This window comes from Bos grunniens, chromosome X (genome assembly GCF_055505025.1).
Source record: "Bos grunniens cultivar Pamir isolate PY7600 chromosome X, Bosgru_T2T1.0, whole genome shotgun sequence".
Taxonomy (NCBI): domain Eukaryota; kingdom Metazoa; phylum Chordata; class Mammalia; order Artiodactyla; family Bovidae; genus Bos; species Bos grunniens.
In genome coordinates, this window is record NC_141194.1 from 35,854,033 (window position 1) to 35,878,580 (window position 24,548).

The 24,548-nt window shown below is 41.2% G+C and overlaps 1 long non-coding RNA gene across 16 annotated transcripts in view; it reads left to right on the top strand.

Annotated features, from left to right (window-relative positions):
* Nucleotides 1-24,548, top strand: part of LOC147340119 (uncharacterized) — a 571,221-nt gene that overhangs the window by 301,510 nt on the left and 245,163 nt on the right. For 3 of the 16 annotated variants that reach the window (XR_015158942.1, XR_015158943.1, XR_015158944.1), the window contains one exon: nt 16,505-16,768. The exons of the other annotated variants lie outside the window; for them this stretch is intronic. This is a non-coding gene — a long non-coding RNA (uncharacterized LOC147340119). Of the gene's footprint in view, nt 1-16,504; nt 16,769-24,548 lie in introns of those variants that run through there. 16 annotated transcript variants of the gene reach the window in all.

Consider the following 24,548-nt stretch of genomic DNA (forward strand, 5'->3'; position numbering starts at 1 on the left):
CTCAAGGCGTCTAGAGAAATGGAAGGGTGATGGAGGTGCCCAGGGTCAGGAAGAAGCAGTGCATTATCAAGTGTGTGAAGGAAAAGGATAACACAGAGGGACTAGGGAGAGCTAGGAGGAAGACTCAGAATCAAGAAAGAAGAAACAGCAGGGGTCAGAACCCTGAGGTGGGGAGGTCTTGGTTTTTAGAGGAGGAAAAAGTTTGTGTGTTGAGAACATGGGCTTCTGAAGTCTACAAGATGAGGGTGGAAGGGAGCTGGGCAATTATTCAAAGTTAATGATTGGCATGATAAAATGGTCAAATACTAAGTGAAAAAACATGTTAATAGATAATCGCATTTAAAAAAACAGTTGTGACTGAGTTGTGAGCAGATATGTGTGTATCTGTGTATTTGTGTATGTGCATGGCCAGTTGTATAGAATTAAATGCGGATACACCATGCTGTGAACAGAATATGTATTCACTTGTCCTTTCACTTTGACCATATCATCATTTCTGTGATGAGACTAAACTTACCTGTTTTTCAGAAATTTAAGTTCTGAAAGGATGGTAGGAAACCACATTCAAGTGAGTGAAGTGAAAACAAAAAAAAATCAAAAAGCCAAAACACTAAAATGAACTCCTTCTCCCATATTTCCCCTCTCTTCTTTTGGCCAGTTTTACATATACTCTGAGTAGATGTATTTTTTATTATTGATGTATAATTGTTCTTGCCTGGAGAATCCCATGGACAGAGAAGCCTGGTAGGCTGAAGTCCATGGGGTCGCACAGAGTCAGACATGACTGAAGCAACTTAGCAGCAGCATAATTGATTTACAGTGTTGTCTTAGTTCCTGGTGTATAGCGAAGTGATTCAGTTATACATATATTCAATACATACATTCTTTTTCGTATTCTTCACCATCATGGCATATTACAAGATATTGAATATAGTTCCTGTGCTATACACTAGGTGCTTGTTGCTTATCTATTTTAGGTATAGATATTTATACCTGCCAATGCCAAACCCATGATTTGTCCCTTCCCCCATCCCCTTTACACTTTGGTAACCATAAGTTTGTTTTCTGTGTCTGAAGCTATTTCTGTTTCATAAATAAGTTCATTTATGTCATATTTTAGGTTCCACATATAAATAATATCATATATTTGTCTTTCTCTTTATGATTTCATTTATTAATAACATGATAATCTCTAGGTTCTCCTCTCTTTTCTTCTGCTTTTCTGGTGTATGGCGAGTACTGGTATTTGACTGGGTCAAGAAGGGCCATAGTGCTGAGGCCTGTATTTTTAGGGGCCCTATTTGGGCACTCCTCATCTAAATTTCATACTAGAGCTCAGAGTCCACAGGGACAATGGGATAAGGCCCCTGACCTTCTATTACTTTTGTATAAAATATTGTTTTAGTCAAAAATTTCGTTTGGGTTTTTCTGTTACATCTTATGGAAAAACTCAAATGACCTTATTGGCCAGTCCAATATATAAGGTACCCTGATTCTCTAAGGACACTTTCAGAGCCAGCAAGGTCCTATTCTCTAAGTTATTGCTAAGGAAAGAAGAGCTGGGCCTGTGATATGCTTGATCTTGGGCACAAAAGGTGGCCAGGTGGTCACTGTTTTGGGGATCAAGGGGTGGACAAAATACCCCCTCATATCCCAGAGACTGAGGAAGGAGGAGCCTTAGGTCTGGCTCCTTCCTTCATTGAGCCAGCATTGTAGGTGGAATCAAAGATCTAAGCGTCCTAGTTCATCTCCTGGGCATTTGATTTGCCTAATTGTGGACCTTAACCAAACATCCTTAACTCTGGCCCGCCACACCTAAATTTATATAGCCCCAGTGGGCCACAGGCTCTTCTACCTTCCTTTTGACTCTGAGTCCTTCTTACACTCTCTTCTTAAGGAAGTACCAAATACCATCGCATGGCAGACCTCCACACTGTAGAATCCAGTGGAAACATGTTGGACATCATCTTGCTTGACCTTTGGGCAGCATTTAATACAATTGGTCACTTCTTGGCCTCTATACATGTCTTTTCTTGATCTTTAGAGACTTCCCTCTTATGTTCACTTCATATTCTCCTGGACCTTCCTCATCTTCCATACTTCTATGTGTTAGAATTCCCAAGGTTTTAGTTTTAGGCCATTTTTTTCCTAGACACATTCACTTTGTAGGGCATCCTATCTAATCTCATTTTTTAAAATGTCATTTCAAGTTGGTGAATTGCAAATATGTATGTTCATTTTTACTCATTCCCTTGTGCTCTGTTAACAGCTGCATAATTGTTTTTTTCACTTGAGGTGTGTAATAGGCATCTCAGATGTCACTAATACAGAGAGCTGCCCATTGGCAATATAATACTAGCCACACAATGTAATTAACAATTATCTTGTAGTCAAATTTTTTTTCTAAAAAGAAACATAAAATTCACTTTAATAATGTTTTAAATTCCATCTATTCAAAATATATTTTCCATATAAAAGTAATATAGAAATTACTGATGAGTTATTTTCTATTCCTTTCTACTGAATCATTGAAGTCTGGTACCTATTTTACTCTTCCATCGTATCTCAATTCTGACTAGCCTCATGTCAAGTGCTCAGTGGCCACATGTGTGGACAGCACAATTTTGGACCTTCTTTCTTTCATCTCTCTTGTCAGTTTCCCCCTGATTTACTTCCAACCCCAGAGTTACTGCTATCCGTGGAGTCCTGTCCTAGAAGGCAATACTGAGGTACCAGTTCTGAAAGTTCACAGTGGTATTCTGCCCCAGTACCTTTGGTCCTTCTTGAGGTGTGCTCCTTGCCCCTGCCTGCTTTGGAAAAGCCAAAACCCTCCCAATTTTAGCTGCTCTTTCCAGTGAGTACCTAGTGACAAGTTTGTGATTCTCTATTATTTTAAAGTTAGATGCTGTGCCATTACTTCTTTTTTTCCCTCACACAGACACCGATATTATGTAGGTAATATGTTTCTTGGTGGTTTGTCCTCATCCACTTGAATTTGGGGATTTGAGCATAATGTTTGTACATTTCCAATTCCATGAAGTCATCAGCTCTGTTTATTATCAGAGCGTTTTCATCACTGCAAAATGAAATCCATGCCAATTAAGTTAATCCCCATCCTCTCTCTCCTAGGTCCTGGCAAGCACTAATCTGATTTCTGTCTCTCTGGGTTTGCTCATTCTGGATAGTCCATGTAAATGGCATCGCATGACCTTTTGTGTCTAGTTCCTTTCACTTAGCACAGGGTTTTCAGGTTCATCTAAGTTGTTGCATGAATCAGTACTTCATCCCTTTTTAATGGCTGAATAACATTCCATTGAGCGTCTTAATTTTGTTTATCCATTCATCAGTGGACAGACATTTGGATTGTTTGGACATTTGAACCTTTTAGACATTTGGACCAGACGTGTACAAGTTTTTATTTGAACATGTTTTTTCGGTTCTTTGGGATATATATCCAGGAGTACAAATTGTAGGTCATATGTAATTCTATCTTTAACTGCTTGAGGAACCACCAAACTGTTTCCAGAGTGCTGCACCATTTTATATTACCCCAAGAAATGCTATTAGATTTCTATATTCTCTACATCCATGTTAAAGTTTATTACTTCTCTCTCTCTCTCTCTCTTTTTTTATCTTATAGCCATCCCAATGGATGTGAGATGGTGTCTTAACTCAGTTTTGATTTGTTTTTCCCAAATGACTAAGGAGTTTGAGTATTTTTCATGTGTTCATCGATCATTTGAATATCTTGTTTGGAGAAATGCCTGTTTAAATCCTGTGCCAATTTTTAAATTGGGTCTTTGTCATTATTTTGTTGTTGTGTTATGAGCATTCATTATACAGTTGGAATGCAGAGACATTATTAAATATATGATTCACAAATAATTTCTCCTCTTCTGTGGGTTATCTTTTCAATCTGTTAGTAACACCCTTGCTGGACAAAAGGTTTTAATTTTGATGAAGTCCAATTTAATTGCTTTTTCTTTTGTTGCTTGTCCTTTGGTTGTCATGACTAAGAAACCATTACCAAATCCAAGGTCACGAATATTTACTGTTATATTTTCTTTCAGTGTTTTTTAAAAAAAATCGATTATGCTAAGAACATTTAAGATGACCTATTTAACAGATTTTTAAGTATGCAATATAGTATTATCTATAAACGTAATACTATACAGCTTATCTTTACAATGTATTCACCTTGCGTAACAACAATTTTATACCTGTTGATAAGAAACTCCTCTTTTTTCTGTTCCCCTTCCCAAGCGCCTGGCAGTGAACATTCTGTCCTTTGCTTTTTTGAGTTTAACTATTTTAGATTGCTTATTTAAGTGGAAGCATGCAGTTTTTGTCCTTCTGTGACTGGGTTATTTAATTTTGTATAATGTCCTCCATCCATGTTGTTGCATACTACAGGGTTTTGTTCTTTTTTAATGCTGAATTATGTTCCATTGTCTGTACATACCACATTTTTTGTCCCTTCATCCATCAATGGACATTTAAGTTATTTCTACATCTTAGCTGTTATGAATAGTCTTCTAATGAGCATTGGAGTGCTAATATCGCTTCTGGCTCCTAATTTTAATTCTTTACAATAAATATCCAAAAGTAGGATTGCTGGATTGTATGGTAGTTTTAATTTTATGTTTTAGAGGAGACTGCATACAGTTCCCATGGAGGCTGCCCCACTTTAAATTCCCACCAACAGTTTGCTTCACATCCTTGACAACATTTACAGTTTCTTTAAAAAAAAAATGGACATCCTAATAAATGTAAGATAGTATCTCATAGTGATGATTTTCTTTTTTCTGACGATTATTGATACCGAGCATCTTTCCACATACTCTTGGCTTTCTGTACCTCTTCTTTCAGTTCAGTTCAGTCGCTCAGTCGTGTCCAACTCTTTGCAACCCCATGAATCACAGGAGAATGTCTATTCAAGCCCATTTTAAAATCAGATTATTAGCTTTTTTTTTTTTGGCTATGGAGTTGTGAGAGTTCCTTATACATTTTGGAAATTAACCCCTTATCAGAAAAATGGTTTGCAAATATTTTCTCCAGTTCTCTAGGCTGCTTTTTCATTCTACTGATAATGTCCTTTGTTGAACAGAAGCTTTAGTTTGATGTAGTCTCACCTGTTTTTGCTTTTGTTGACATATCTATGAAATTACGGTTAACACCAGTGTCATGAAGCTTTTCCCCTATGTTTTCTTCTAGGAATTTACAGTTTCAGATCTTCTTACTTTTAAGTTTTAATCCATTTTGATTGCTTTCATGGATAGTGTAAGATGAGAGTCTAATTTCATTGTAAGAATTTTCTGGTTTTAGTTTTTATATTTGGGTCTTTGATCCAATTAATATTTTAATGTGTGAGTTAAGAATTTAACTTCATTTTTTAATGTATGTCTGTCCAGTTGTCCTTTTGCCATTTGTTCAAGAGAGCATTCTTTCTCCATTGAATGGTCTTGGTACCATAGTCAAAAATCACTTAACTGAAGATGAATAGGTTTATTTCTGGACTGTAAATTCAGCTCAAGTCAGTTCTGCCCTTTCCTTCCTATCTTAATCCTTACTCTATTTATATACCTATCCTTGTGTCAGTGCCACACTGCTTTATTACTGTAGCTTTGTAGTAAGTTTTGAAATTGGGAAATGTGAGTACTTCAACTTTATTCTTCTTTTTCAAGGTATTTTTGGCCATATGGGGTCCCTCAGAATTACATATTTTAGGGCCAGGTTTTCAACTTCTCATACATAGTCACTGGGATTTTGATAGAACTTACATTGAATCTGTAGATTACTTTGGGAGTACTGCCTAAATGGTTTTTTTTTTTTTTAAATGCTATTATAAATGAAAGTATTTTCTTAGTTTCTTTTGCTATTGTTCAGTGATGGTGCATAAACATACAAATGATTTTTATGTGTTGGTTGTCTATCCTGCAATTTTACTGAGTCTGTTTATTAGGTCTAATCATCTTTTTCTTTAGAGGAGTGGATTTTTCAAGATTTCTTTATGTAAGATCATGTTATTTGCAAACACAAGTAATCATTTCTTTTCTTCTAATTCATATAGCTTTTATTTATTTATTTATGTTTTTGCTTCATTATTCTGGCACAGACTTCTAGTACAGTATTGACATAGCAAAAGCATACATGGTAGTCTTGATCCTGATCTCATGGGGAAAGCTTTCAGGCTTTTGCCATTGAGTATGCTGTTAACTATGGGTTTTTCATAAATGCTCTTTACCGTGTGGAGAAGGTTCTTTTCTGTTCCTGGTTTGTTTAGTGGCTGTGGTATTAGAGGATGTAGCCATCATAGGGGAGGACCTTCTCAAAAAATGTGACCAGGGCCTGCAGCCAGATTAAGGTAGGAAGAAACTGTAGCTTCATAGGTGGAGGTTACAGGCAGCCTAGGAGAGAAGTTGATAGGAAGTGCATGATTAGAGCATATGGAAAGTCAAGGGGAAAATCCAACAGGAAATGCATAGGTTAAAAATGCAAGACTTGGAGGGAACGTGTCAGTATGCTTCAATGCACGGTTAAGCCAGCTTAAGTGGGTGCATAGGGGAAGCTTGTGTCCAGCCTAGTTGAGTCAGTAGAGGGAGGTGTGTGTGTAGTGGGGATTGTAGCCTGCTTTGGGGAAGATCTGACAGGAAGTGCAGAGGGAGCCGTCCAGCTTAGGAGTGGTTTAGCAGAAGGTGTATCTGTGGAGGGTAAAGCCAACCTGGGGGATGGGGATGTGGAAGGCGATATATGGGTGCATGGTGCACTCATTCTTGGACCTGGCAGAAGTGCAGAGATTGAGAGTATACAACCTAGGGGAGGATATGACAGGAAGTATGTGTGTGTGTTGAATACAGCCAGCCCAGAGGAGGTTCTGCAGAAAACACATGAATGGAGGCGACAGCTAGCCTAGTTGTGTAATGGCAACAAATGGATTGGTCGAAGGAGCATCCAGTCTGGAGAGGGCCTCCACAGACTTTGGATGGGGGAATTGTGTGAAAGCCTATAGTAGGATCTGACAGGAAGTGAATGGATGAAGGGAACATCCAGCCCAGGGGAGGACCTGGCAGAAGATGCATGACTGGAGAAAACACCTTGTTAGTTGAAGTTTAGTTCAGTCTACTTAGGTGATGCTTGGAGGAGAGCATACAGTCTTCAGGAGGATGTGGCTGGAGAAGCCCCAGCATGAGTAGCATGGGTGTGCAATGTAATCAGTCTTTGGGAGGCCCTATTAGAAACTGCATGGGTGAAGGTTGCAGCCAGCTTTGGGATACATGGCAGGAAGAACATGGGTGGAGAGTGTAGCCAGCCAAGGAAAGAACATGAGAAGATGTGAAGGTAGATGGCGCATCCAGCTTAGGTGAGCACTCTAAAGGAGGTGCATGGATGCAAGATGCAGCCAGCCCAGGGGCCAAAGTAATCATTTGGTGCATGAATGTAGGGTGAAGCTATCCTAAGTTAGGACTCCAGAGGAAGAAGTATTTATCCTGTGGGAAATCATGGCACGATGTCCGTTCATGGTAAGGAACATCCATTCTAGAAGGACATGGCTAAAGATGCACGGTTGCATGTTGCAGCCAGCTCATGTGAGGAAATGGCAGGGAGTGCATAAATGCAGAAGGCAGCTAGCCTCGAGGAGGACCCTGCTGCAGGTTCATTAGTGGATGGTGCATCCAGTCTAGGAGAGGATTCAGCAGGACGTAAGTGGGTGAAAGGCACATTCTTTCAGAGGAAGATGCAGCAGATTGTGCACGTGGGGAGCATCCAGCCTACAGATGGTTTTGACAAGAGATGAATGGATGGATGGTCCAGGCAGCCTAACAGACAGCCTGGCTGAAAGCGCACAGGTCGAGGATACGGACAGATTAGAGAAAGACCCAATGGGAAGGACATGTGTAGAGGGCGTATCCCAACTAGGGGAGGACTTGGTAGGTGGTGGATGGATGGAGTGTGCAGTGGTCATTCTGGGTATATACTGTGTTTTCAAGTTGGGAGCTGTAAGTCCATTGTTCACTACCTTGAAGTTAGGCTATGGTATTAGTTGTGAAAAGGACTATAAGATTCTTTCCATTTAAGTTTGAGATGAATCTTTCGAGAATGTCATTTCCAAAGGAGTTTATCCTCTAATTGAAGACTAAAAGAGGTGCGAAGGCAGACTTAACCTGCAGGTGATAAGTATGAGCATACTTAGTTAGTTCTTTAAGTACTTAAGGATGTTTGACTATATTAAGTTTGAGGTATCCAGGTAGAGTAAGACATTCTCATGTGCCTTCTAGTTATTATTTCATGTGTGTGCTCAGTCGCTTCAGTTGTGTCCCATTTGTTGCGACCCTGTGGACTACAGCCATCCAGACTCCTCTGTCCATGGGATTTCCCAGGCAAGAATACTGGAGTGGGTTGTCATTCCCTTCTCCAGGGGATCTTCCCAAACCAGGGATCAAACCTGCATCTCTTGCGTCTCCTGTATTGCAGGAGGATTCTTTACCACTGAGCCACCTGGGAAATCCTATTATTTCATAAGGAACTGGATTAATTTCCTGTGGCTGCTGTAAAAAATTGCCACAAATTTGGTGGCTTCAAAGAACAAAAGTTTATTCTCTCACAACTCTGAAGTCAGAATCCAAGTGTCAGTGTCAGGAGGGTGGTGGGTGCGCTCTCCAGAGGCTATAGAGAGAAATAGGTCAGACAGAGAAAGTTAATTACTGGATAATTAAAAAAAATTTTTTTTTCCAGCTACACTGAGTGCAGGCTTTCTCTAGTCGCAGCAAGTCGGGGCTCCTCTTTGCTGTGGCTTCTCTTGTTGCAGAGCACAGTCTCTAGGCACTCGGGCTTCAATAGTTGCAGTACTCAGGCTTCAGTAGTTGTGGTTCATGGGCTTAGTTGCTCCATGGCATGTCCCCTGCATTGGCAGTCAGATTCTTATCCACTGCACCACCAGGAAAGTCCTGGATGACCTTAGTTATATGTGTATTCTTTAAAAAGCAAACAAAATGGTGGGCTCATAGAGAACAGATTTTTAGTTGCCTGAGCCGGGGTAAGGGGTGGGCAAAATGGGTGAAGGAGATCAAAAGGTACGTATTTCTAGTTATACAATGAACTAACAGATCGTGGGAGTGTAATGTACAGCATGGTGAATATAGTTAATAATACTGTATTCATGTTTGAAAGTAGCTAGGAGGGTGGATCTTGAAAGTACTTCATCATGAGAAAAAAAGTTGTAACTATGGTAATTGACGTTAACCAGATTTATTGTGATCATTGTACAATATATACAAATCTCAAATCACTACATTGTACACATGAAACTAATATAATGTTTGCTAAATTAATTGGTAGTAAAAGAAAAATAATTTTAAAGCAGAATGAAATAGTTGAGTTGATCAGTTTGTCATGGAAGGTGACATAGTGGGAGGACCCATGGGTTTCTGGCCTCCATCTACTCTATGGACATGAAGAGACTTTGGGGGCAGAGAAACTGACTTCATATTTTTGTTGGATTCATTTATCTAAAATAACTTCACCCCAGTTTGTCTACTGTCTTTGTTTAAACTGTTTATTCAAGTTTTTAAAATACCAAACATATATCTGCACTATTCTATACACCAATTCATATGTAAGAGACAGAATCACAAGGATACAAAGGATTGAGAATTCACTTTTAGTGTTTCAGAAAAAAATTTAGCCTTTTTCTTTCAGTTCCTAGATATATGCAAGGAAATAGTCCTGTGTTAAGTTAAATCCCAGAGGAGTATATATGAGTTAGTGATGTGGTGAGGAGAGGGAAGAGGGCAGAAGACCCGTGTAGTGAGAAGTAATAATGATTATTTTGATCTTGTATTAAGAGCCTACAGCACCCGTCTACTCCTTACAGCAACTCTGTATTTATTGACTATATTTATACATACGAAGAAATGGATGCTCACAGGAAATGAATAATGCATCCTGAAGTGCACGGCTGATAGGCAAACATCTTAAAATTCAAACTGAACCACGTGTCTCATTGCAGCCCCAAATTTAGGGAGATAAATTCCCTCATTTGTTTATGGATAAACTGAAGCTGTGAGTTGTTTCTTTTCTGGCCCAAGATTGAATAGCAAACAAATGGCAAAGCCCAGCTGAGTTGATATAGTCCTTTGGGGGGGAAAAAAGTATATTAGGAAGGAATAGGTAATTTCTTTTTTTTTTATTTAATTTTTTAGTTTGTATTGGAGTATAGCCAATTAATAATGTTGTGATAGTTTTAGGTGCACAGCAGAACAACACATATACATGTATCCATTTTCCCAGAATAGGGGATTTCTAAAGTGAGTTATTTGGGGGAAGCATTTATGTGAATGATTCAGATGGAGAAAGTCTATCTTCAAGAAGCTGAGCTAAGCAGAAAGCCCTGTTGTGAGTACAGACACTAAAATGAGTTGGTTAGTGGTTGGAATGGCAAGGTGTGGTCTAATTCCATCCCAAAAGCTTTTTGTATATTCTGAGGGAGGGGAGTTCAAAAATCTGAGACGTTGATAATAGAGTAAGTAGCCTTTGTGTCCACTAGGAAGGTGATTGAAGATCCATTAACATATTATGATTTCTCAATGTTTGAGAGTGTTCATGGACAAAGGGGGCTTAATCCTTCAGAAGGATATCACTGGGGAAAAGATCTAGTGTCTTGTTTTTTTTTTGCTTTAAACTGGACAGTTCCTGATTTAGTGATTATTTTCTTTAAAATATTTTCAAATATCTTTGTCAACAGAGGGTTTCCAAAAGGAATTAGGCCATATATATTAGATCCCTTTCTTTGTAATTGTCTAAGTTGATGAACCAGGAGCTTATGTTCTGTGGGTTCAGATTTTTCAAGCATGACATCCTCATGATGTCGAGCCAGAGCCTGAATCCAGAGAGGAGATCTGCCTGCCAGTTTATGTTATGCTTGTGTGGTTTCTCTATTAGGGACTTTAGTCTATTAAGAAGACTGGTGACTAAAGCTGGAATTGTATGATCACTTAGGAAGAGACTGAAAACCGTCCTTCCAAAATTGTTAACCTAGGTTGAAAGTTAGAAACAGATTTGTGCCATTGTCTGCATTCTTGTATTTGTGACCAATCAATTTTGAAAGTAAAAGCCAATGTGATAGACAAAGGAAGCTTGTCACCATTTTTAATGGATTTGTGGAAAGGTATAATACTATATTGATCCATCAGAATTGTAGGAGTTTTCTCTTCGGGACTTGGAAATGGCAAACCTGAAAGAACAACACTTGTACAGTTTCTGCAAGGACTGACAATTTTTTTTCTGCAGTCGAGCCTTTTTATAGGAGCGAGGAACAAAGAGCTTAGAGCATACGGCCAGCAGAGCATGTACAGGGCTAAGATATAATCAGTAAAAGATACTTCAAGGAACAGTGCATTCTTAATGACCCATGTGTTTATCCATGACCCATTTTCTCAAGCAACATCTTTAATGTTGAATCGCTAAATTTTGGCACTGAGCGTAGCCAAAGGCAGGAAATGTTTTTCAGCTATCAGTACATAATGCCTGGTACTTCTGGCCCTTCGCCATTTTCCCATGGACCTTCTCCTTCAAGGCTATTTTGCACTGTGCCTCCCAACATATCCTCCTTTTGTTTTTAGTTTAAGCACGACAGCTGCTAGTTGGACTCCATCGTAGGAGGCATGGAGTTTTGAGTAGAGACATCTGTATAGAATTGTGTAGTGCCATACCAGATAGGGTTCCTACTGTAACAATAGATATTAGACTAAGAATGCCAGGAATAATCCATCCTATTATGCGCTTTGACCTCTTTAAGCTATTTTTGAGCAAAACTGAGAGAAATACAGAGTCGGTCCATGGTTCTGTTAGGTTAACAGGAAGCCACAAATCAGATCTTTGCTTGACTATTGCAATGTTGACATAATATGAAATAGTATGGTTTAAACATGTATACAAGGCATATGCTATACAGTTAACAATCTTAGCAGAAAGATCTACATCAAAGTTATCTACAATAAATATGTACCGGAAGTGCACACAAGATTGGATATAACCTGTACTATTGTATAAAAGGTATAGTTTTGAGGTTTTAAGGCTTTTGCAGTCCCATACACATTGGCAAAGTGCTCCAATGCAGCAGGAGTCTTCCACACATGCCATTCCTCAGGTCCTATGGTAGGGGTTCAGACGTTGACATTTTCTCTTCAGCTTCTCTATGGTCATTGATGAGACCCTTTGAGTCAGCTGTGTCACCTGTCGGGGGAGTCCAGTCTCGGGGTCCTTCTCGGTAATGGACATGGCGAAGTGGAACCCAGATTTCTTCTTCATCTGCAACGACAAGACTGTAACCTCTGCCTAGGAGTCATAAGATTCCTGGCAACCATTGATTAAACTGTTTATACCATATTGGTGTGTTGGCTTCTAACGGTTTCTTACTGTTTTCCTCTGCAAAATGTCTGTCTGCACGAGTATCAGAACTGTTTTTAGTAAATTTAAAAAATTTAAGGAATAAAGAGTTAAAGATAATAACAATTGAGGGTTCATAGGATAAGAAGTGTATCTTCTCTTCCATATTTTCCCTCATGTGCAATGAAGAAAGGTTCTGTACGTGATCGAATTAAGGCTTGAGTCTTTGAAAAGAGAATATATAATTCTTCATCTAGGTTGTATAAAAAGGCGGTAACAAAATCAGGGAAAAGGGAAGCAAGGTATTTGGAATCAGTATACACATTGAAGGATAATGGTTGAAGAGCCAAAAGAGCATATAAAGCGTATAATTCAACTCTTTGTATTGAAGAATAGGTAGTAGGTAGTTTCTCTTTGATATTAGGGCTGACAATCACAGTTATGCCTTTCTTGTTGCCATCAATAAAATAGGTAGGTGCATTTGAAATAGGCTGGGAGGCAATGATATTAGTTACTATAAATTTAGTAAATTATAGGAAGTTCCACAATTTTCTTTTTGGCAAATGGAATGAGATAACATTCTGAAAATCACTTAATGCTATTTGCATGGTCATGTTATACTGTAAGGTAATTTGTAGTTCCTTTTTTGTTAAGGGGACATGTATTGCATATGGATCAAATCCAGTTAAGGTTTGTACATGGCTCTGTCTTGATACAATTAGTTGCCCTATTTTCTCAATGTATGATGTGATTTTTTTGATTGTTTAGTATGCAGATATACCCATTCTGTTGGGCTGTTGTGAGCTATAATTGCAGTAGGTGAATGTTTGGTAGGAAATATATATATAAATAAATCGGTTGGGTATGGTCCAGCTGAGTTGAGAAGGATTGCTGAATGCGTTTTTCAACAATTTTTAATTCTTCTTTCACTTCTTTTGTTAGCTGTCTAGGACTATTAGGGTCAGGAGGCCCCTCTAAAATTTTAAATAAATTTTGTAATGCATAGGTGGGAAAGCCAATAGATGGCCAAAGCTAATTAATATTTCCTGTCAATTTTTGAAAATCATTTAATGTGCGTAGAGAATGCACAGAGATTTGAGTTTTTTGAGGTTTTATCTTAGACTCTTCCATAACATGTCCCAAGTAATTAAAGGGTGCTTTCAATTGAATTTTATCTGGCGCAACAAGCAGGCCATGATTTTGAAGATTTAGTGACTTCGTCATATAACTGTTGTAAACAAAGTTCAGATTCCATGGGGAGTAGTATATCATCCATATAATGAATTATGAAAGCAGTAGGATATTTATCTCTAACAGGTTGTAATAAAACAGATATGAGATATTGGCAAATGGTAGGAGAGTTCATCATTCCCTGAGGTAGAACTTTCCATTGAAATCTTTTAACAGGAGCCATGTGATTTATAGAAGGAACTAAAAAAGCAAAACATTTTCTATCTTTAGGATGCAAAGGTATAGTAAAAAAGCAGTCTTGTAAATCAATAATAATTACAGACTAGCCTTTCGGTACCATGGAAGGGGAGGGCAATCCAGGTTGTAATGGCCCCATAGGACTCATAGTATTATTAACAATTCTTAAATCTATCAACATTCGCCATTTTCTTGATCTCTTTTTTATTACAAAAACGGGAGAATTCCATGGGGAAAATGAAGGCTCTGTATGATTTTTCTGTAATTGCTCATTTACTAATTGTGTGAGAGCTGCCAACTTTTCTTTAGTCAGGGGCCATTGAGGTGTCCATACTGGGGCATCAAATTCCCAATCGAGAGGCAGCGGTGTTAACTCAATGGCCCCCATTAAAAAGGCTCATTTAGAGAGATCGTGGCTTTCGTTTGTTCAAGAAAATCCCTTCCCCACAAATTAATAGGGATACTGGTAATACATAGTTTGATGTTAGCTACAATTTGATCAGGACCATAAGCCTGTAAATAGGATGCACTGATGAAAGTTTGTGTAGCATCAGCCTTGCCCACCCCTAACAGTCTGGAAGGAGCCATAATCTTACCCCATTCAAGGGGCCATTCTTCAGTTCTAATAATGGAAATGTCGGCTTCTGTATCCAACATACCTGTGAAATTTTTTCCCTGTATCTTTAGAGTAAGCATAGGTTTTTGATGCTCCTTTAATAAGATAGATAGTGCAGTGGTAAGATTAGTGCTACCAAAACCTCCCTGTCTAATTTTATCAGATGCCTTCAATGGTTTGACATATGGCAAAAGTAATAATTGTGCAAAGCATTCCCCTTTTTGTAGATATACATTTCCTAATTTCACGACATTTACCATGACATGTATCTCTCCTTCATAATCTCCATCCATAACTCCAGTCAACATTATTAAACCTTTCATTGTATAGTTGTTATGTCCCAAAATTAGTCCAACTGTTCCAGATGGGACCGGACCATAATATCCAGTGGAGATTTTATGAGGATTGTATAATTCTATTAATTCCATATCATAAGGACTAGGTATATCAATGCAAGCACTCTTAGATGTAGCTGCTTGCAGTGTCAGAATGTTGGGTCCTCCTTTTGTAGTGGGGCTAGAGGATAGCCCCTTTATTAGTTTCCCTATTGTTTTTGTTGTGCCTCTGGTGTCAATGCATTTCCATCCTTATCGAATTTGGAACGACATTCAACCAATAGAATCCCCTCTTACATTTTGGGCAAACTCCCGGGGGGCCTTTTTTTATTAGAAGTATTATTATTTTTAGCTGTCTGCATTGGAGTATGGCATTGTTTTTTCATATGGCCGGCCTTCCCGCAGTTAAAACATTTAGCAATGGCAGCCTTTTGCACATTAAAAGTTTCTAGTGCTGCTAATTTTGCTCTATGGGACATAGATCCAGTATCTCTACAAACTTTCAAATACTCCATAAGAGAACTGGTTTCTCGAATTGGTCTAAGCACGGATCGACATTCCTCATTAGCATTTTCAAAGGCAAGTTGCTTTAAAATAATATTTTGTAAGGTTTCATCTCTGATAGATTTCTCAATGGCATCCTTTAATTTCCCTATAAATTGGGCATATTCCTCCTCATGTCCCTGTGTAATCTTGACAAATGAACCATCAGAGTTAACATTATCAACCTTTACCCATGCTCTGCAAGAAATTTCTCTAATGAAATGCAACATCTGAGGGGTAATATTAGCTAATTGCACAGTCATATCGGCCATGGTTCCTGTTCCAGTGAGTATATCATAGGTTAAATTGGCAGGGTTACCACGAGATTGCTGGCCAATCATCATTTGTCGGGCCTCATCACCAACCCACATTTGCCATTGAAGTAATTGTTGAGGATTTAGAACCATCTTTGCTACTTGAAAAAAATCATATGGCATCCAATGATCAGCCCATCCTCTGAGGAATTCTACACAGTAAGGAGAAGTAGGTCCATACAGAGTGCATGCTTTCTTAAAGCTGGACAACATACCAAAATCTAGACCAGCCCAAGCATTCTGGCCTTGGGCAGACTGATCAAACTGTATTGGGAAAGCAAAAGCACAAGTAGGCATCTCCTGAGGAGGAGTGAAATGGTTAGTACAAGCAAAGTTAGCAACTGCTGTTACAGGCGGAGCAGAAGGAAAAACTCAGACTTGGGCTGTCCATTGAATGAAATGACCTCCGCTCTAAGTGGTTTCAGTTTTGACACATCCTGTATACATATGTCTCCAAGCTGTTTTTCTAAGGATTGTGTCTGATTGAACATAACATTCTTATATTTCAAAGCTCATTGCATATCTTGTTCCTTAAGCCCATATTCATATAAAGACTGAACAGTCTCCATTTCCAAATCAACATTATGCCCTTCAATTTGTTCTATGACAGCCCACATGAGTGACCATGTAACCCACCATTGAGGGGGAATGTGGACTCCTTGCCAATATGCTCGCAAAACATTATTCTTAACCCTTTTCCATATGTCTAGATCTAGCGTCCCCTCCTCTGGGAACCACAGATTATGTTCCAGTAAAATATGATAGCAGTCATTCAACTGATCTCTTGAAACATTAACACCATTTTGTTTCAAAAAGTGATGCATTATAGAAATGAAAGGAATCTTACTGCTATGTTGTCCCATCCTGCTTACCTCTTTCTGCAGGGCTTGCTGCTTTGTTCAGTCTTCCTATCAAGTCCCTGTTCAGGGCGCCACCTGTAGGAGTTTTCTCTCCGGGACTTGGAAACGGCAAACCTGAAAGAACAACACTTGGACAGTTTCTGCAAGGACTGACAATTTTATTTCTGCAGTCGAGCCTTTTTATAGGAGCGAGGAACAAAGAGCTTAGAGCATACAGCCAGCAGAGCATGTACAGGGCTAAGATATAATCAGTAAAAGATACTTCAAGGAACAGTGCATTCTTAATAACCCATGTGTTTATCCATGACCCATTTTCTCAAGCAACATCTTTAATGTTGAATCGTTAAATTTTGGCGCCGAGCGTAGCCAAAGGCAGGAAATGTTTTTCAGCTATCAGTTCACAATGCCTGGGTACTTCTGGCCCTTCACCATTTCCCCAAGGACCTTCTCCTTCAAGGCTATTTTGCACTGTGCCTCCCAACAAGAATGTCTTCATTTTTGGTGACTCATCTAGCCAAACCAGAGGGTTCCATCTCCTGGATCCAGGAGATTGACCACTTGGGAAAGGTCAGGAGGTTTGGTGAGCAGGTTCTGAGGAATAGTCTGAAGTGAGTTGAACATCCCTTGTGGTTTGTCCACTGATCCAGAAGATATTTAACAATGCCATGAATATCAGAGCAAGACTAGGGTTTGAAAATTGCCTTCTCAGTTGGTTAATCTTGTGGCCCTTGAGTGTCTAAAGAGCCCCCAGTAGGAGAAGGGGAGCTTAATACTCAAGTGACTGGAGGGAATTGGGAGACAGAGAGGAAAGAGAAAGGTCTGACAGAGGTGGAGGAGGTTGAATACTTGAAGGGCAACAGAATAAAGGATTCAAGGGCATTTAAGTTTAGATCAAAATGGTTAAGAAAGAGGGCGAGGAGAAAAGAGGGGTATGATGGGAAGAGAGAGGTCTTAGGAGGCTTTGTGTAATGAAGATAGTCTTTGAAGGAAATAATGGCTTCTGAAGTTTTAAAAAATTATTTAATTTATGATTGCACTGGATCTTCATTGCTGCTCACAGGCTTTATCTAGTTGCGTTGTGTGGGCTTCTTATTTGTGGCAGCTCCTCTTGTGGAGTGTGGGCTCTAGAGTGTCAGGCTTCAGTAGTTGTGGCGCACAGGCTTAGTTGCTCCACTGTGTGGGATCTTCCTGGATTGGGGATTGAATCCATGTCCCATGAATTGGCAGGTGGACCACCACCAAACCACTAGATCACCAGGGAAATCCTGAAGAGATTTCTGAAAATATTTATTTATTTGACTGCATTGGGTCTTAGTTGTGGCATGCAGACTCTTAGTTGTGGCATGTGGCTTCTAGTTCCCTGACCAGGGAATGAACCCTGGGCCCTCTGCTTTGGGAGCACAGAGTCTTAGCCACAGGACCACCAGGGAAGTTCCTTATGAAGAGATTTTATAGGAGATGGGTTTTTCCAACTCTTTATACTAGATGAAATAAGCAGGACATTGCTTGGGTGAGGTTTTAAAGCAGATCCCCTAGCAATTGAACTGGTTTGGAGAGAACCCAAGATCGCCAAAGAGGCTGTTCAAATCTTACATTGTTGGTCAGCAAATGTGTGCCTTTTTTAGAGAAATTAGATGGAATTAAAAGTTGAAATATGGAGCATGTATCCTGTATGAGAGGCACCTGGGGGTTATTGGTGAGTTGGAGGGTAATAAAATTGACACCTGCCAGTGTTAAAACCTTGGTCTTATAAACCCAAGATGTGGTTTCCAGAGAGAGATGCGGGATGGGCCGGGGGTGGGGAGGGAGGGCTGTGTGTGTGTGTGTGTGTGTGTTCAGGTGTCTTGATTCAGCACCCCTAAAGGCTCAGAGAGTGTGTGTGTGTGTTCAGTTGTCTAGATTAAGCATCCCTGAAGGCTCAGGGAGTGTGTGTGTGTGTGTGTGTGTGTGTTGGTCATTCAGTCGTGTCCGACTCTTTGAGACCCCACAAAATATAGCCCACCAGACTTCTCTGTCCATGGAATTCTCCAGGCAAGAAGACTGGAGTGGATTGCCATTCCCTTCTCCAGAGGAACTTCCCAACCCAGGGATCCAACCCTGGTCTCCTGCATTGCAGGCAGATTCTTTACCATTTGAGCTACAGGGAAGTCCTCAGGGACATTAATCCTGTAAAAATCAGTGGCAGGAGTGGAGCTTTAGCACATTATGTTAATTGAGATAAGCCAGAGAAAGACAAGTACTGTAAGATACCACTTTTATGTAAAATCTAAAAAAAAAATCAAACATTTAAAAAAAGTGAAATGGTAATTACTGGAGGGTGGGGGGCCAGTCAGAGAATAAGATTGATGGTGCATAAAGATACAGATTTGTAATGAGTACTAAGATAACCACAGAGATTTAATGTATGGTTCATTGAACACAGACAATAATATTGTACTGTAAGTATATAATATGATAAGTACCATTACAGTGGAAATCATATTATAATATATAAATGTATCAAAATAACAACCTTAAATTTACACAAAGCTACATGTCACATTTATCCAATTAAAAAAAAATCATTCGAACTTTTGTTAAAAGTGTGATTTCCCATGAAAGATTCAAGGTCATTTACCCCCACTCAGTAACACAAACATGGAAGACAGAAACCATAAAAGTTTGAAAGTTGGGGGAATTAAGGTCAAGTCCTTACTGTATTAAGAAAGACAGATGTCTGGAAGAAGGGACAAGGAGTTGTGACTCCCCACCAGGAATCCTGATTACTCCAGTCACAAAAAGGTTGCACAGAATCCTGGAGGCCAGCATTATTAACTAGCTGAAAACAGTAGGTCTAAGGTTGCAAGCGCCACTCCATTTGAGTCATGTCACCAATTGACCCTGGTGGCTCAGATGGTTAAGATGGTTAAGAATCCGCCTGCAATGCTGGAGACTGGTTTGACCCCTGGGTTAGAAAGATCCCCTTGAGAAGGGAATGGCTACCTACTCCAGTATTCTTGCCTTGAGAACCCCATGGACAGAGGAGCCTGGTGGGCTGCAGTCTGTGAAGTCACAAAGAGGTGGACACAACTGAGCGACTAACACCATATTGTCAAGGTAAAAAAAGAAAAAAAAAAGTAAGTCTAGAGATTAGTAAGGAAAGATTTTATTAAGTATTGTAATAAAAATATGCTCAAAATCCAAGACAGAAACCTCTCATTGAAGGTATGAATAAGCAGAATTATTATATGTAGAGACCATGGGAGACACGGCTGTGGAAAGAGGCAAAGCATGCTGAGAACTCCTTGGGTGGTTCGTGAGCCTTTATAAACTGTGTCAGACATTGTAAAAATAGAAAATGTTTATTTCTGGGCCTGTGAAGCAGAGATTTGGGCCTGAGATGGAGCAAATTTGAGGGAAATTTATGTAAAGTTTAGGGCCCAGCTCTTGTAGTCAAACCAGCCTAAACTTACTTATATTAGGGACAACATTTCATCAGCCTTGTCCAGAGGGACCTTGAGGGAGGTGCTTGGTTGCAAGCTTTGGTAATAGACTGGCCTAAAGTGCATGTTCAAGGAGCTTCCAACTTAGGGGAAGACCAGAAAGACGTGCAGGAATGTAGGTTGCAGGCATTCTTGGGTAGAATCGTGCAGGAAGCAAATTGGCATAGGGAGTGTCCAGAGTAGGAGATGACTCTGCCACAGGTGCATGGATAGTAGATGCAGACAGCCTAGGGGAGGAAATGGTATGCTTAGCCTAAGTAAAAGTTCCAATCTATGTAAGATATGGCAGAGGGCGTATGACTTGACAAGATATGAGGGGTTGGAGGAAGTATATGCCCTAGAGGACCACTTTGCAGTAGCTGCCTATGTGAAAGGTTGTTGTTGTTTAGTTGCTGAGTTGTATTTGACTCTTTGAGACCCCATGAACTATAGCCCCCCAGGCTCCTCTGTCCATGGGATTTCCCTTGCAGGAATACTGGAGTGGGCTGCCATTACCTACTCCAGAGGATCTTCCCAACCCAGGGATAGAACCCAAATTTCCTGCATTGCAGGTGAATTCTTTACCTCTGAGCCACCTGGGAAGGCCATGCAAAAGGTACAGCTGGCTTTATGTCACCTCCAATAGGAAGTCCATGAGTGAGGGGAGCATGCAGCCCAGGGTGAGGCATGGCAGGTAGTACATGAATGGAGGGTGCAGCCATCATAGGGAAGCGTCTGGTGGAAGTGTGTGGGTGCAGGGTGCAGCCTGTCTTGGGATCACCTGGGAGGAGGTGCTGTAGAGTGTCAGCAGCCTAGGAAAAGGCATAGCAGGAGATGAATCAGTGCAGTCTGTAGCCAGATTAAGGTAAGACCCAGCCAGAAGTACGTGAGAAAGGGGTGCGCAAGCAACTTATTCATAGGATATGGAAGAAGGTGCATGGTTGATGTACCCAGCTGCGGATATGTCCAAACAGGAGAACATTGATGGAGGAGGGAGTATGTAAGACTGTAGAAGAAACATCGATAGAGACCTTTGACGAGGGACTACCCTACCTCAGAGAGGAACCAGCAGGAGGCACCTGGCTGTAGAGTGCACGACACTAGGGGAGGATGTTACAGTCTGAAGGTCTTTGTCCTTGAAAATTCATATCCTAATGCCTGATGTGGTGGCATTAGTGAGTGGGACTGTTAGGAGGTGTTTTATGTGTGTGTGTGTGTTTTTAAAATACTTATTTGGCTGCATCAGATCTTCATTGTAGCACGTGGGATCTTTGTTGCAGTATGTGGTATTCAGTAGTTCTGGTGCCCAGGCTTAGTTACCCCGCAGCTTGGGGGATCTTAGTTCCCCTGACCTGCATCCCATGCATTGGAAGGTGGATTCTTAACCACTGGATCACCAGGGAAGTCCGTTTCAGGAGATGTTCAAGCCCTGAGGGGTGGAGCCTCATGAGTGTAATTTATTGCCTTACAAAAGAGGCTCCAGAGACACCCTTTGCCCTTTGGCCACGTGAATATACCATGAGGAGCCTGGGACCTAGGAGAAGGCCCTCACTTGACCATCCCCGTGCTGTGCTATTAAACTTTCAGCCTCCAGAACTGTGGGCAAAACATGCCTGTTGTTCAAAGGCTACTCAAGTCTGTGGTATTTTGTTGTAGCATCCCCAAGAGACTGAGGACCTACCTGGCAGGACATGCCTGGATGGAGATTCAGCTGGGGTGGTTGGAGTATGACAATAGGTGTATCGGTGAAGAAAGTCTAGGGCTAGACTGCAGAATGTGCATAGATAGAGACTGCAGGCAGCCTAGTGTATGTTCTGACAGGAAATACATGGATGGGGGAGGTATTCAGCCTAAAGGAGGATTCAGCTGAAATGCATAAATTATTGGTGCAGTCAGCTTAAGAGAGTTCCAACACGAAGTAGCTGGATGAAGGGTGCATCCATCCTAGGTAAGGCCTCACAGGAGGTATATGTATAGAGGGTGCAGGAAACCTAGAGGACATGACAAGAGCTGCTGGAGTGGAAGGAACACTAGGCTAGGAAAGTATTCTGGAGGACGTTCAGAGTACAAACTGTAAAGGGAAGGACAGGGTAGGAGGTGCATTGGTATAGAATGCAGCCAGCATTGTGGAGGACTTGGCAAGATGTTGGGTTCACAGTTAAGCTAGGCTAGTAGACCACCAGGCAGGAAGTACATAGTTTTAGGGAGCTTCATGCCTGGGGAAGCTTTAAGGGTTTCCCTTATAGCTCAGACAGTAAAGAATCTGCCTGCAATGCAGGGGACCTGGGTTTGATCCCTGGGTCAGGAAGATCTCCTGGAGAAGGGAATGGCAACCCACTCCAGTATTCTTGCCTGGAGAATTCCATGGGCAGAGGAGCCTGCTGGGCTACAGTCCATGGGGTCACAAAGAGTTGGACATGACTGAGTGACTAACACAGACACAGTGCCTAGGGAGAGCATTGATCAACAGTGGGGATAGCCATTCAAGCAGAATATCTGGTGGAAAGTGCATGGATGAAGGGAGACTCTAGGCTAGGGGAAAATGATAGAGGAGGTACCTTATTGGAAGGAATTACAAACTTGGAGGAGGATAAGGAAGAATACGTATGCATGAAGGCATCCCATCTAGGGGAGGATTTGGGACGAGACACATTTGTGGAGAATGCAGCCAACCTAGAGGAAGATCGGGAAGAAGTGAACAGTGAATGGATCATCAAAAATACAGAAAGAGATCGCAGGTGGACCGTGGGTGTAGAATGCCTCTAGTAGGAGATTCATGGATGAAGTTTTGGCTAGGGTAGGGAACATGAGCCCAGAAGATCCATGGGTTATAAGTGTAGCCAGGCTGTGGTAAGACTGGGTTGCATATGCATCATTAGAGGATGCAGCCAGCCTCTGTCAGAAACCAGAAAGATCAGAGAAAAGGGAATATTCAGGCTAGGTGAGATCTTGGCGGCAGGGTCGGGAGGAGGGCGGTGGACGGAATATTAATCCTGTGGCAGATCAGGTAGGTGGTTTATGGGCGAACCATTATCCAGCCAAGTGGTAGACCAGAATGTAGCTCATGGGAGAGGGGAGCAACTAGCCTGGTGGAGAACCTGGGATCCCTGTCAATCAGGAAGTTTATATCTAGTTCAGGGAGAGCCACCAGAAATGTATGACTGAATCATTTAGCTAGGCTAGGGAGGACATGGAGGTGAATAGGTGGAGAAAGGATGCAGGCTGGAAGAGTATTCTGGTGAAGGTGTATTCAAGGATGCAGCCAGAATGTGTAGGACATGGCCAGTGGTGCATGAGTTCTGTATGGAGGTGATTATGTGAAAGATCTGGAAGGACACAATGTGTAAAGGCAGGCTGGAGGATGAGTAGGTAAAAGGAGCATGGATGAGATGAACTTTATGCCTAGGGAGGGACTCGGATAGCATTCATGCTTGGTGGGGGTGGGGGAACACCATCCAAAGGAGATCGGGCAGTAAGTGTGTAGGTGGAAAGCATCCAGTCTGGGAGAGGTTTTGGGGGTTCATTAAAGGTGTTTACAGACACCTTAAAGGAGGGCATGGTAAGATCTGCATGGGTGGAGAAAGCATGAGTCTTGGGCTAAGAATGTGGAGAAGGTCCATTATTGTACATTGCTGCCAGCCTAGGGCAAGCACATCGCAGTAGTTGTTTGTGTGCACAGTACAGCCAGCCTAAGGAGGATCATCTGCCATATAGAAGGGTGTAGGTATAGAATGAAGCTAGCTTATAGGATACCAGCAAGAGATGCATGCTGAAAGCTGTAGCCAGGCTGTTGGAGGATCAGGTAGGATGTGTGTGGCTGGAGGATGCAGCCAGCCTGGGTAAAAATCCACCAAGATGTGTATGGAAAGAGGAAGCATCCAGATTAACGTCTCTGCAAGAGATGCAAGGGAAGAGGGAACATAGAGATCGTGGTAGGACTATGTGGGCAGATAATGGGTGGAGGGAGCCTAGAGCCAACGGGAAGACCAAAGGTTCATGAGTGGAGATGAAGCCAGCCTAGGATAGGGCATGTCAGGGTACACAGATATGTACACTGCAACCACCCAAGGGGAGGTACTGGATGATGATCTATGGATGGTGATGACAGCCTTCCAAGAGGCCGAGATACATGGAAGTACATGAGAAGAGGGAATATCCAGCAGAAGAAAGGAAATTGCAAAAAATACATGGGTTGAGAAAACACCTAGCTTATAGTAGGATGAAGTGGGATCAAGTAGGATCATTGGTCGAGGGAGAATCTAGTGGAAGAAGTGGCAATAGTTATAGGATAGGAAGGTTCAGCCAGCTTAGGAGGAAGGCCTGTAGGCAGTGCATGAGAGAAACATGCAGTGAGCCTATGAGAACCAGCAGGAAGCCCATGAGTGCTTGTGGGGCAGTCATCAGCAGGTGCGTGTATGGAGAGTTCGGAAAGACTAGTCAAGAGGTGCAGTGGGTGGAGGGAGCATGCATCCTAAGGGTGGCAGGGAAGGAAGAAGAAGGCTTGAGGGAGTATTCGAGTCCTTTTAAAGAACCAACAGCATATGAAGCAGTGGATGGAGCAGAGGTTCATGGGAAGAGGCGTAATGTTCAGCCTCAGATAGGATTGG